Here is a 14061-nt window from a genome sequence, read left to right as displayed (position 1 = left end):
TCCTTAGCTAATTTTCTCATAAGGCTATTTTCTAAATAATTGTCAAGAGTTTGCTTTTATTCTTGTTCATTTTGGGCAGTGCAAATTACCTTCCTTTATCTGTCATCTCCTTACTATATCTACATTATTCTCTGTTTAAAAAATCTCTAATTTTGATAGATCCAGACCCTTTTGCCTTATGTGGAGTGCTTTCCAGCTTTAAAGCATTTTTGTTTTGAGTTATAATGTGTGCACAAAAATGTACAGAGCTTAAGTTGGATGAGTTTGGACAAGCGTATTCATTAATGTAACAGTGCCACAGTAAAGATGTAAAACATTTCCATCACTCAAGTCAATCTCCCACGAAGGCAGATGCCTTCCTAATTTTCACCACTGCAGATTAGTTTCTCCTGTGCTAGAGTTTCATATAATAAATGGGATCACACATATACTTTTATGTCTAGCTTCTTCACTCAGTGCGTTTCCAGACTCACTTATACCCTTGCATGTATCAGTAGCTCGCTCTTTTTTTATTGCTGAATAGCACACCATTGTAAGAAGTTATTTATCCATTTGCCTAATTACGGGCATTAAGGCTTTTCCATCTTTTGGCTATTAGAATAAAGCTGCTGTAAATATTCACACAAATTTATACACATACACATATATAATACTTATGTTCATTTCATCCCTAGGAACAGAATTGCTAGGTTATAGGGTAAATGTATTTTACCTTCAAAAGAAACTGCCAAAGAATTTTCCAAAGTGGTTTTACCATTTTATAGTCCAACTAGAAATGTAAGATCCACATCCTCACCAACACTTGATTTGTCTGTGTTTTTAATTTTAGCCATTCTGGTATAGAGTGAGTATTTCAAGTTGGCTTTAATTTGCTTTTCCTCATATCTAGTGATGTTGAGCACCTTTTTATGAGCTTATTGGCCATTTCTATATCCTTTGTAGGGTATCTATACAACTCTTTTGTCCTTAAAATCGGGTTGTTCTTTTCATGGTTGAGTTGTAAGAGTTCCCATATATTCTGAATGCAATTCCTTTGTCATATATATATTATTTTCTCCCATCTCTAGCTTATCTTTTGATCCTTAAATGATGTCTTTTGATGATCAGAAGTTCATGTTTGATTAAGTCTAACTTATCAAATTTTTATTTATTTATTTTTAATGTTTTTATTTATTTTTGATACAGAGAGACAGAGCATGAGAGGGGGAGGGGCAGAGAGAGAAGGAGACACAGAACCGGAAGCAGGCTCCAGGCTCTGAGCTAGCGGTCAGCACAGAGCCTGACGCGGGGCTCGAACCCACGAACGTGAGATCTGTCCTGAGCCGAAGCCGGAGGCTTAACCGACTGAGCCACCCAGGCGCCCCTAACTTATCAAATTTTTAGTAGACTATTCTGTTAAGTTTTTGGTGCGTAGCAAAGTTGAGTGGAAAGTTACAGAGGGCCCCCATATACCCTCTGCTCCAGCACACGCCTAGCCTTGAGATCGCTCCAAGAAATGCTTGCCTCCCCCAAGTTGAACTTTTTCACCTATTTCATTCTAGAGGATTTATAGTTGTAACTTTTGCATTTAGATCTTTGATCCTTCTGGAATTGGTTTTGGGATATAGTATGAGGTAAGGGTTGAGATTCATTTTCTTTTCACACATGTATCTAGTTGTTCTAGCACAGTTTGTTGAAAAATTTTCTTTCCCCATTGAATTGCTGTGGAACTTTTGCTGAAAACCAATTGACCATATGTATGAGTGTGTTTATTTCCAGACAATATTTTGTTTTATTGATCTATCTATCTCATCTTGGGCCACTACCACATTGCCTTGATGATTGCAGCTTTGTAATGACTCTTGAAATCAGGAAAGATAAGTCTTTCAATTTTGTTTCTTTTTTTGAAGATTGATTTGACTATTTAATTTTGTTTACATTTCCATATAAATTTAATAATTGTACTTCAAAAAATTCTTGCTATAATTTTTAAAATAATTTTCTGAATTCAGGTAAAGCTGACACACAATGTTACCTTAGTGATTTGACCATTTTACAAGTTATGCTGCGCTCACCACAAGAGGAGCTACCACCTGTCACCACACAATGCTGCTGTAATATGCCTGACCATATTCCCTGTGTGGTACCTTTCATCCCTGTGACCTATTCATTCCGTCACTGGAAGTCTGAACCCCCCACTCCCCTCCACCCATTTTGCCCATCCCTCTATTTCCTCCACTTTGGCAACCACCAATTTGTTCTCTATATTTATGGATCTGTTTCTGCTTGTTTGTTTTGTTTTTTAGATTCCAACTATAAGTAATATCTTATGGTATTTGTCTTTGTCTGACTTGTTTCACTTAGCATTATACCCTCTGGGTCCAACCCTGTGGTCTCAGATAGCAAGATTTTATTCTCCTTTTATGTCTGAGTAATATTTCATTATATATATGTACACACACACACACACACACACACATATATATATATATATATATATATATCACAGCTTTTAAAAAAAATCTACCTATTTATTTTGAGGGTGGAGGGAGGGGCAGAGAAAGAGAGGAAAAGAGAGAATCCCAAGCAGGTTTCGCACTGTCAGTGCAGAGCCCAATGTGGGGCTCAAACTTACAAACCATGAGATCGTGACCTGAGCTGAAATAGAGAGTCGGACACTTAACTGACTGAGCCACCCAAGTGTCCCCTTCCTTATCTATTCTTCTGTCAGTGGACACTTGGGTTGCTTCTATATCTTGGCTATTGTAAACAATGCTGCAATAAACATAAGGGTGCATGTATCTTTCAAATTAGTGTTTACATTTTCTTTGGGTAAATCGTCAGTACTGGAATTACTGGTTTACTTGATATTTTTATTTTTAGCTTTTTGAGGAGGCTCCACACTGTTTTTACACAGTGGTTGCACCAATTTACATTCCCAACAATAATGCACAAGGCTTCTCTTTTCTCTACATCCTTGCCAACACTTGTTATTTCTGGTCTTTTTGAAACTAGCCATTCTGACAGAGGTGAGGTGATATCTCACTGCAGTTTTGATTTGCATTTCCCTGATGATTAGTGATGTTAAGCATTTCTTCATGTGTCTGTTGGCCATCTGTATGTCTTCTTTAGAAAAATGTCTATTTAGGTCTTGTTCCCATTTTAAGAGGATCATTTTTGAGGCTTTTGGTGTTGAGTCATGAAAGTTCTTTATATATTTTTAATATTAACCCCTTATTATATATATCATTTGCAAGTACCTTCTCCTATTTAGCAGGTTGCTTTTTCATTTTGTCAATGGTTTCCTTCACTGTGCAAAAGCCTTTTATTTTGGTGTAGTCCCAGTAGTTTGTTTTTGCTTTTGTTTCCTTGCTACAGAGACAGATCTAAAAACCGTTGCTAAGGCCAGTGGCAAATAGATTACTGCCTATGTCTTTTTAAGAGTTTTATGGTTTCAGTTCTCACATTTGAGATCTTTAATATTTTGCAGTACTTTTGAATGAGAATCTCTATATAAATTTGGAGAGAAGTAATATATCACCATTATTGAGTCTTCTGTGAACATAGCATAGATCTCCATTTGTTTAGGTTTTTTTAATGTATTTTATCAATATTCTGTAGCTTTTATTTTTTTTTAAACTTCTCTTTAATGTTTAGTTATTTTTGAGACAGAGAGAGACAGAGCTTGAGATGGAGAGCAGCAGAGAGAGAAGGAGACTCAGAATCCAAAGCAGGCTCCAGGCTCTGAATTGTCAGCACAGAGCCCAATGTGGGCCTCGAACCCATAAACTATGAGATCATGACCTGAGCCGAAGTTGGATGCTTAACCAACTGAGCCACCGAGGTGCCCCTATTTTGTAGCTTTTAGTATAGAAGTATTATACATCTTTTAACACATTTATTTCTAAGAATCTTATGGATTTTATTTTATTTTATTTATTTATTTTTTGAAATATGGAACGCTTCACGAATTTGCGTGTCATCCTTGCGCAGGGGCCATTCTAATCTTCTCTGTATCGTTCCAATTTTAGTGTATGTGCTGCCAAAGTGAGCACGAATCTTATGGATTTTAAAGCTATCATAATGGTATTACTTTTATTTAATTTTTAAATTGTCCAAGCTACCATAGAGATAAAAATTGATTTTTTAAAATATTGACCTTGTGCTTTGAATTTAGTAGTTTCTATTGTAGATTTCTTTTCTTTTTTAATGTTTATTTATTTTTGAAAAAGAGACAGAGGGCAAGCAGGAAAGGGGCAGAGAGAGAGGGAGACACAGAATCAGAGGCGGGCTCTAGGTTCTAAGCTGTCAGCACAGAGCCAGACACAGGGCTCGAAATCACCAGTGGGGAGATCATGACCTGAGCCAAAGTTGGACGCCCAACCAAAGGAGCCACTCTGATGCCCCTCTATTGTAGATTTCTTAAGTTGTTCTACACACAATCATATAATCTATGAAAAGAGACAATTTTAATTCTTTTCCAAGAATTTCTTTTATTAATTTTCTTTTATCATTGGAATGGCTAAAATAACCACTTTAATGTTGAATAGAAATAGTGAAAGGGAACAACATCTGAGCTTCATTCTTAATCACTTCCCAGTGACTTTGTAGTCTTTGTTACCACTTATGAATGACATTATACTTTTAAATTGTATTTTCTAGTTGATTATTGCTGGCATGGAGAAAAGTTTATTTTTGTAGGTGGAATTGATTTTTCTAAGTCAATAACCATAGTCACTGTCAGGGCGCTTGGGTGGCTCAGTCAGTTAAGTGTCTGACTTCGACTCAGGTCATGGTCTCACAGTTCATGGGTTCGAGTTCCATGTGGGCTCTGTGCTGAAAGCTCAGAGCCTGGAGACTGCTTTGGATCCTGTGTCTCCCTCTCTCTCTGCCCCTCCCACACACATACTCTGTCTCTCAAAAATAAATGCTAAAATTTTTTTTAAAAAAACATAGTCACTACAAATGGTGACAGTTTTATCTTTTCCCTTTCAATCCTACATATTTTAATTATTTTTCTTCTCTTATAGTTTTGGCCAGTTCCTCCAGTACGCATCTGAGAACAGCTCTTGTGAACTAGGAAGAGTTTGAAGCTGTTTTTATTTCTTTTTTGTGTGTTTATTTCAAGTTTTTATTTAAATACCAGTTAGCTAACGTATAGGGTAATATTAGTTTCAGGTATAATTCAGAGTATAATTTAGTGATTTAGTAATTTATCACTTACATATGACACCCAGTGGCTCATCACAACAAGTATCCTCCTTAATACTCATCACCCATTTAACCCATTCCCCTACCCACCTCCCCAAAGCTATTTTTATTTCTATTTTTAAAAATGAGGAAACTGTGGGGCACCTGGATGGCTCGGTCAGTTGGGCGTCCAACTTTGGCTCAGGTCATGATCTCACAGCTTGTGAGTTTGAGCCCCGCGTCGGGCTCTGTGCTGATAGCTCAGAGCCTGGAGCCTGCTTTCAGATTCAGTGTCTCCCTCACTCTCTGCCCTTCCCCTGCTCATGTTCTGTCCTTCTCTGTCTCAAAAATAAACATTTAAAACAATTTTTAGTGAGGAAACTGAGGCCAGAGAAGTCAAGTTATTTGTCTAAGAACTCATAAGTACCTGCTGTTTAAAAAGCATAAACATAGTTTAAAAAATAAATAATAAAATTCCTTTAAGCAAATTTAGAAAATAGAGATGAAAAGAAATAGAATACACATACAATGGTCATCCAAAGACTAAGGACCATTAATATTTTGGGTTATAGCTTTTCAAACTGTTAAAAATAATATATATTTTAATTAAACAAGATTATATAATAATGCTGTCTTGTAATGTATTTTTCCACTAAGCAATGATCAAAACTATATTTTCAAGTCAATGAATACATTAAATGTTTGCATTGTATTCTATCTGATGGCTGTAACACAGTTAAGCATCGAGTCAAACATTTCACAATTGCGAGACACCAACTTCGGCTTTCATTTTTCACTCTTATAAACAACACTGCAAAGAATCTCATTGTGACTAAATTTTTACCCAAAATCTATGATATTTTCTTGAGAACAAATTCTTGAAAGTGGAATTGCTAGTTATACAAAATGTTCAGGCCCTTGGTATCTGTTGGTAGGACATGACTTTTAACAGGTATTTAACATATAATGAATAATTCCATGTTGCATTTTCCCCCCTTTCTCTCATATAGCATCCACTAATCTTGTCACTGGCTCTACCCATCCTATCCATTTCCTAACTGGAAAATCCCAAGCCTCATCTTTCCTCAACCCCATATTAGTCATTCAGCAACATCCAATAGTTTTGTATTGAACATCTACTACTTTCCAAGTTCTGAAGATACATGCTCTTGGGGCTTACGTTCATGGAGCTGCATTCTAGTGGGGAGAGACAGATACTAAACATAACAAATAAGTAGTTACATGGCATGGTCAAAGATGCTGAGTGATATGAGGAACAGAAAACTAGAAGCGGAGGATGGGGAACTGGAGTAGTAGAGAGAGGGGGGAGAGAGTTTGCAATCCTACAAAGAAGGGTCAGAGTAGGTTTCTGAGCAGGAGACACTGGATTATACTTGATGGAGGTGAAGGAGAGAGGGGGAAGAACATTCCAGGGAGAGGGATCAGCAAAGACCTTAAAGCAGGAACTTTCCGCAAGTATCAAAGAAGAGCGAAGTCAGCGTGGCTAGAACCGAGTAAGGACTAAGCAAAATAGATCAAGGGGACATGGAGGAATGCCACATTATACAGGAACTGTGAGGTTAGGTAAAGACTTTGGCGTTTGCTCTTAGTTTGAAGATTCTGAGCACAGGAGTGACATGGTCTGACTTTCAATTTATAAGAATCACTCTGTTAAGAACAGACAATGGAAGCTGGGAGACCACATAGGAATCCCCTGCAGTAATCTAGCCAAGGGGTGATAGTGGCACAGACCAGGGGTGGGCTGTGGGGGTAGGAAGAAATGGTCGGGCTGTGCAGGTCTGAAGGAAAGCCAATATTTACTGTGGAATGTGTGAGTATCTTCCATTGGCCCTTCTGGATTCAGTCTCTGGCTCTCCCCGTGGCACTCTGTGCCCTGAGAGGCTGACCTGTATGAACTACATCAAGTCTCATTGCTTTCTATTTCCTATTGGATTTTGCCAAAAGAAGTACTGGCTGGGGGTCTGAGGGAAGGAGGAGCGTGAGGCTGGGGCAGATTTCCCCAACTCCTTCCTTGCTGGTTTGGCTGTACCTTCTACAATGGCTGCAGCCCAAAGCAGGCAGCCCACTTCAGAAAGTTTTGCATCTGGGTTGGAGAATGGCTCCTCCCTTTACACCCCCCCCACCCGACCTAGGCAGTAACAGCCTGCTGCTCCGCCACCCCAAAGTATGCACTTGGACTGGCTGCTTTTCCAACACCCTACCCATGAATTTGTGGATAGTCTCTTTTTTTACATTCTCCTCAGATCACCCGGTTTAAGTGCGCCAACTGTTTCCTGCAGGGACCCTGACTGATAGATTGGATGGAGATCATGAATGAAAGTGGAGTTGGCTACAAGACCCAAGGTCCACTGGGCTCTCCCTTTCCATACAACTTTGTGCCCCAAGCCTGGCCAAGGTGACTCTGGGGCCTTCATTCCCCTTGCAAGTAACCACATTGCATAGAGCTTCAATAAACTGGAAGGTGACGGTAAAAATGGTCGCATTCTCCCACCCCCAGATCTCCAGACTAGGGCTGGTATGGAAAGAGTACTGGAGAAGAGGTCAAGAGACTGCCTGGTGTGGTTTCTATGGATGAATTCCCTGAACAACCATTAGCAGGCCACTTGATGACTCAGAGCCTCAGTTTCCTCATCTATAAAATTGGCGATAACAAAACCAAATTCCAAGAATTGTGGGTAAAGATCAAATAACAATGCCTGTCTCGATAGCATGTGATCTGGAGTGTGAGCTGGAGGCAGAAGGCCACAGTTTGTATTCTGACCTCGTGGTTTACCAGCTACATGACCTTGAGGATATTTCTAAGCCTCAGTTGTCTCACCTATGAAATGAAAATAGTATTCACATCTCTTGCAGAGCCTGGTGAGTACATTTTCAGTAAGTGTTACATAGCTGACAAACACGGGAGTATTTCCTTCTCCCTGTCTGTGAAATGAGGGACTTGAACTTTAAAAAAATTTTTTTTGTTCATGGTTTTGGTTTGGTTTGGTTCATGGGTTCAAGCTCCACATCAGGCTCTGTGCTGAAGTTTGGATCCTGCTTCAGATTCTTTGTCTCCCCCTCTCTCTGCTCCTCCCCTTCTCATGTTTTGTGTGTCTCTCTCTGTCAAAAATTTAATGTTTATTTATTATTTTTGACAGAGAGAGAGAGGGAACACGTGCACATGAGTGGGGGAGGAGCAGAGAGAGAAGGAGACACAGAATCTGAGGCAGCCTCCAGTATCTGAGCTGTCAGCCCAGAGCCGGACAGTGGGCTCAAACCCACAGACCATGAGATCATAAGTTGAGCTGAAGTCAGGCACTTAACCGAGTGAGCCACCCAGGCACCCCCTGGACTCAAACTTTTTAGTACATAAGATAACTTTCTTTTACTGAAGCTAAGTCTAGATTTTAATTTTAATTTGATGATGTAGTTTCTCAAAATTATTAAAAAATGTACATGTGACATAACAAACACCCATGTACTCACCACCAGCCTAAAAAACACACCTTATCAGAGTAGTTTACATATATATATAATGATTTTCAGGTTTTAAAATTTTGTATAATCGGTATCATGTTAAGAGTCCAATCCCACAATATGAAGGTGAGATTCATCCATTTTGACACGTGTGGGTCTTGTTTATTAGTTTTTACTGCTCTATGGCCTTATGTTGCATGGATTTGCCACAGTTTATTCATCCATTCTCTCATGGATGGACATTTCCACTATTTTCCACCTTGGCAGGAGCCATAAGTAATTCTGCTCTGAACATCCCAATGACGGCCTCCTTGTGCCAAGACCCAGGTTTCCCAGTCTGAGTGAGTGTCTTTGCCACCTGGCCTTACGCTGGTGGGAGCCCAGCTCAGAAGAGGAAAGCAGGGGCTGGAGGGAGAGGCTGGCCTGGGGTGGGGGTGGAAAAGAGGCATGGGAGAGCTGAATCTTATTTAACAGGTTTTGAAGGCTTTGTAAGTAACAGCTCTTAAAACACAATATTTTGAAGATTTAAGTGTAAATGAATCAGAGCCATATGGATTACATTTGCCTTAAATTACATAGGATTTAGAGCAGGGCTCAGTGCTCCAGGGCAAAGGTGCAGGCGTTTCATGGGTTGCGTCCTTTGCTTGCCAAGGACCTAGACTCCCCCCGCCGTCCAGAGCTCTGGTTGTGGAGGAGGGCAGATACTAACTGCCCAGGTGCGCTTGCCATGCAGCCCGGGAAACTGCGGCGCCTCCAAGCCCAGGCCCTGGTCCTAGTCCTTGCTCTGCCCGTGCTTTGCTGTGTGGCCTTGGGCCAGATGCCCTGCTTCTCTGGATTTTAGTTTCCTTCTTTGTAAAATGAGATGTCTAGGAGGTGGTATAACATAGTGATTAATCAGAGTGATTAAGATCTGGGGTTGAAACCATCCTTTAACTACTTTTTGGCTATGAGACCTTGGGCTAATTATTACTCAGCCTTTTTATGCCTCAGTTTTCTCATTTATAAAATGGGAATATTATTAGTATCCACCTCGTATGTGGTTGTGAAAAATAAATTTGCTAGTATCATACCCGATAGTGCCTGGCTCCTAGGAAGCACTCAGTTTGCACCGCTTTGTTTTGTCTTTATGGTCCTTACCGCAGATGGGTCCAACGCTGATCTTCCCTGGCATTCCCAGGCAGAGGTGATGGAAGTGAGCCCGACAAACGAGACAGGGCTTCATGGTGCCCAGCTACTTCCCATTCTTTTAGCAACATTTCCATTATGGGGCTTTTAATTCATACCACTTTATTTGTTAAGTTCATTTATTTATTTTGACGGGGAGGGGCAGAAGGAGAGGGAAAGAGAGAAAGCCAAGCAGGCTCCACACTGTCAGCACAGAAGTCGACGCAAGGCTCGAACTCAAGAACCTCAAGTTCATGACCTGAGCTGAAATCAAGAGTTGGATGCTTAACCAACTGAGCCACCCAGGCGCCCCTGTACCACTTTAACAGTGAATACATACACATATGCTAATAAGGGGAGTGCTGAGTTATAATGTCCTTTTTCAACTTTCACTCTACCACATATGTGTTTCTGTGTCATTAGTATTCCTCCACACCATTGTTCTGTATCTGAACAGGAACACGATAAACAAACACGTACCAGGCACTTACCATGCACCAGCCTCGGTGTTAAATATTTTCCATGCATGTCCTCATTTGATCTCAACAAGAAAATGAGTATCATATTCTGATCATCTCCGTTTTACAGCTAAGGAAACCGAGCCTTGGAGAGGCTGAGTAACTTGCCTAAAATGTCAAGCCTGGACCTGCTGACTCTGGAGCGTACGTGCCGGCCCCCCGGGCACTGCCTGCGGCATCAAAACACAGCACAAGTGACCTCAGCCTCCTATTCCTGGACATCTGGATTTTTTTTCCTGGTTTTTCACTCTTATCAACAGTATGTGATGAACATTCTTAAACAAAGATCTTTGCCTACATTGTGCTCACTTTTTTGGGATAAAGTCCTGGAAATGGATGGCCCAGTGTTTTGGGGCTTTCCTTATGGAGCTGAGGAGACACAGGATCAGCCTCGTTGGAGGCCGGGCATGAGGGAGAGGCGGGAGGCCCTGGAGGAGATGGGCCCAGCTGGAAGGCTGGGATGCCTGACTAATCCTTAGGCCACGCACGCTGCTTCGGTTTATCTGAGGCCTGGCTTCCCGTGCTCCTCCGGCTCGCCCTGTAACCCTCAGGAATTCCGTTTATTTCCATCCTGGTTTTGCTGACTTTGCTGAAGTCCCTGCTCAGTGGGTCAGTTACAAAACACAGTCACACACACACACACACACATACACACAGCCCTCCAGGAATCAGGCATGAGGGAGACACTCATTGGGACGAGGGCAAAGAACTTATGAAAAGTGGACAACCCGAATTTACCCAGAAGGGAAATGCCTTCATTTTTTTTAATGTTTTTTTTTTTTGAGAGACAGAAAGATTGAGTGTTAGCAGGGGAGGGGCAGAGAGAGAGGGAGACACAGAATCTGAAGCAGGCTCCAGGCTCTGAGCTATCAGCACAGAGCCTGATGCAGGCTCGAACCCACAAACCGCAAGATCATGACCCAAGCCGACTGAGCCATCCAGATGCCCCTTATGTTCATTGTTTCTAAAAATTCCTCAAAATAGATGCAAATGCATTCGAAGATATTAAAGCATTTTCAAAGTCTCCTTTCAGACCAGCTGGTATATAAAACAGCTTTTCGGGGTGCCTGGGTGGCTCAGTCGGTTAAGTGTCCAACTTCGGCTCAGGTCAGATTCTCATGGTTTGTGAGTTCGAGACCTGCGTCAGGCTCTATGCTCACAGCTCAGAGCTTGGAGCCTGCTTTGGATTCTATGTCTCCCTCTCTCTCTGCCCTACCCTGCTCGCTCTCTGTCTCTCTTGAAAATAAACATTTTTTAAAAATAATAAAAAAATAAAACAGCTTTTCAAGTGCTAGGTGTCTTACTAAAACGCAGATTCTGATTCAGGAGTCCTGGGTGGGGTCGGAAAGTCTGCATTTCTAACCTGCTCCCAGGCAAGGCCTGCGCTGCTGGGCCACAGCCAAGGCTGCGAGCCCGGCGGAGCGCCAGATGTGCGTGCTAATACAGAAACTTCTGTCATGTCCCTGCCGCTCTCTGGTGACTGCTCAAAATGTTCTTATGTCAGAGCAGCAAGGGACCTTAGAAATCATCTGGTCCCAGCTTCTACAGACAGTGGGGAAACTGAGGCCCACTGGAGGGAATGAGACAAGCCCAAGGCCAGGGAGCTCGAGCCAGAGCATGCCAGAAGGCTCCAGGGTCCTTTTGTTTCCACAGAGCCCAGAGCTTAGCTTTGACTGTGGGACCAGCGAAGGCTCTGAGAATGGCTGAGGGGAACGGTGGCCCCTGTAAGGAGCGAGGCCACCAGGCAGAGCACAGACCCCAGGCCAGGCACCATCTGGACGCTTTACATGCGTACACTCTCAGAAAGTCCCCACTGTGACCCTGCACAGTGGCATTGCCCACTCCATCTTACACAGGGAAACTGAGGCTCAGAGAGCACAGTGTTCTGGGTCTGCCAGAGGGCACACAGCGGGTGGGTGAGGAGCTGGCGTCAGGTGTGTGTGTGTGAATGAGAGAGAGAGAAAGAGAGGGAGAGACACCACACTGCCTCCCAGAGTCCCCCTTCACCTCCTACCTTCAGGGTCTCTGCCTTACTGTGCTTGAACAATGGTTCACTTCCATCAAGTGAAAACCGGTCTTATTTGTAAGAAACTATAGGAAATAAATGCAATGAAAACCAAACAGTGTAATTCAAATCTGGGTTGATCATGGTATGCCGCAAAGTGCTAGGCCTGCCCTCTTTGTTTTAAGGGGAGATTAGCAAACATTAGAGAGGCGTTGGAGACAGACTAGCACCACACTGAGGCATTCCTCTGGATGAGAGAATAATTCTGTAGTACATGAGTCTACCTTTGGCAGTTCCCTGGGTGGATTCCATCTTCCTTCCCTCTCCTAGGCCTGCTACAGCTCCCTGCTCTATGCTACCTTTCAGCCCTGAGCCAATGACTTCAGTCAGGCAGGACCAGCTTTCAGGAGAGGCACCTGGGCCAGGTTTGACATGGTGGGAGGCCTAAGCCTATAACATCTCTACTTACGTTCTTTGCTTCCCAGGGGGTCCAGGGGCCTGGGAGTCCATGAGCAGGCAGCCTGGAGCCAGTGCATGCTCCCTCCCAAAAAGATGACCCACCAGCCTGTTTGTCTAATGCCACCACTTTGGAAAAATTGTTTGTTCTCATCCTGCTAAAAACAGCTTCAAAGTGACTCCTGTCTAGACTGTGCCAGGATCGATTATCAGATCCCTGACCTGATCCAAACCACAGGGGGCGTAGTCATTTGCTTTAATGCAATTAAAGCAAAATATAATAATGTATCCAGGCCAGGGACAAGAACAAGGCTCCCTGGAAGGTGGGAGGAGAAAGCAGCTCTGGATAATTTCTTCTCAACTCCAAAGTAGCAAGTTTGGACTTCTCCTGCCTTCGTCTCCAAGGCAACCTTGGGCTCTGGACTCTCCCTCGTCCTGCTCAGTGCCACCAGGTGAGGGTGGCCTGGGAGGAGTGGGGTTGGAGGAAGCAGGCGTGGGGTGGGGTGTGGAGAAGATACCGCAGAGCACAGTCTAGGAGGAGTGAAGCCAGAGAAGAAGGAAGGGAAAATGAGAAGAAAGATTACAGGGCGAGGAGGAAAGAAATGCTGCCAGCTCAGTAATTCCCAGATTCCTTGACAAAGTCCCAGTCCCAGGGACAACAGGGCGAGCCTGACACATCTTCCCAGGTGCAGTGAACCCAGTTTCCATAGGAAGGCAGCAGGAAAATGGATTTTCAGTTCTCAGTTACAAGAAGCAGAAAGTCGCACCCCAAGACCTTGACCTGGTGGTCAGATGGGGCCTTGCTGGCCTCACAGCTCTGTCCAACATCCGGGTTCTGGAGAGGGGTGGGATGACTGCTCACACCCCATCCCTACCAGCCCAGAATGTCCTTAGGGAATTCCTCAGCCCTTCCCACGTACACCCCTTCTGTGAGGACCTCTGCACCCTGCCCGTGGGGCTGCCGTGACAAAGTCCCGCAGACTGGGTGGCTTCAACGGCCAAAATGTATTCTCTCACAGTTCTGGGGGCTGGGAAATCCAGAATCAGGGTGTTCTGAAGGAAGGGGTGTTCCAGGCCTCTCTTGAAGGTCTTCTCTGTTCACATCACATTCCCTCCGTGCCTTTCTCTGTCCAAATTTCCCCTTGCAATAAGGCCACCAGTCATACTGAATGGGAGCCCACCCTTGTGCTCTCCTTTTGACTTGATTACCCCTGTGAGGATCCTGTCTCCAAATGCAGTCACATTCTGAGATACTGGAGGTTGGGATTTCAA

The 14061-nt window shown here is 43.0% G+C and overlaps 1 non-coding gene across 1 annotated transcript; it reads right to left on the bottom strand.

The window, feature by feature from the left end:
* Positions 1–3927: 3927 nt before the first annotated feature.
* Positions 3928–4034, bottom strand: LOC115295028. The gene has a single exon (XR_003910262.1). It is a non-coding gene; the product is annotated as a U6 spliceosomal RNA (small nuclear RNA).
* Positions 4035–14061: the final 10027 nt, after the last annotated feature.

The sequence above is a fragment of the Suricata suricatta genome, chromosome 6 (genome assembly GCF_006229205.1).
Source record: "Suricata suricatta isolate VVHF042 chromosome 6, meerkat_22Aug2017_6uvM2_HiC, whole genome shotgun sequence".
Lineage (NCBI taxonomy): Eukaryota > Metazoa > Chordata > Mammalia > Carnivora > Herpestidae > Suricata > Suricata suricatta.
This window is presented reverse-complemented; position numbering and strand designations above follow the sequence as displayed.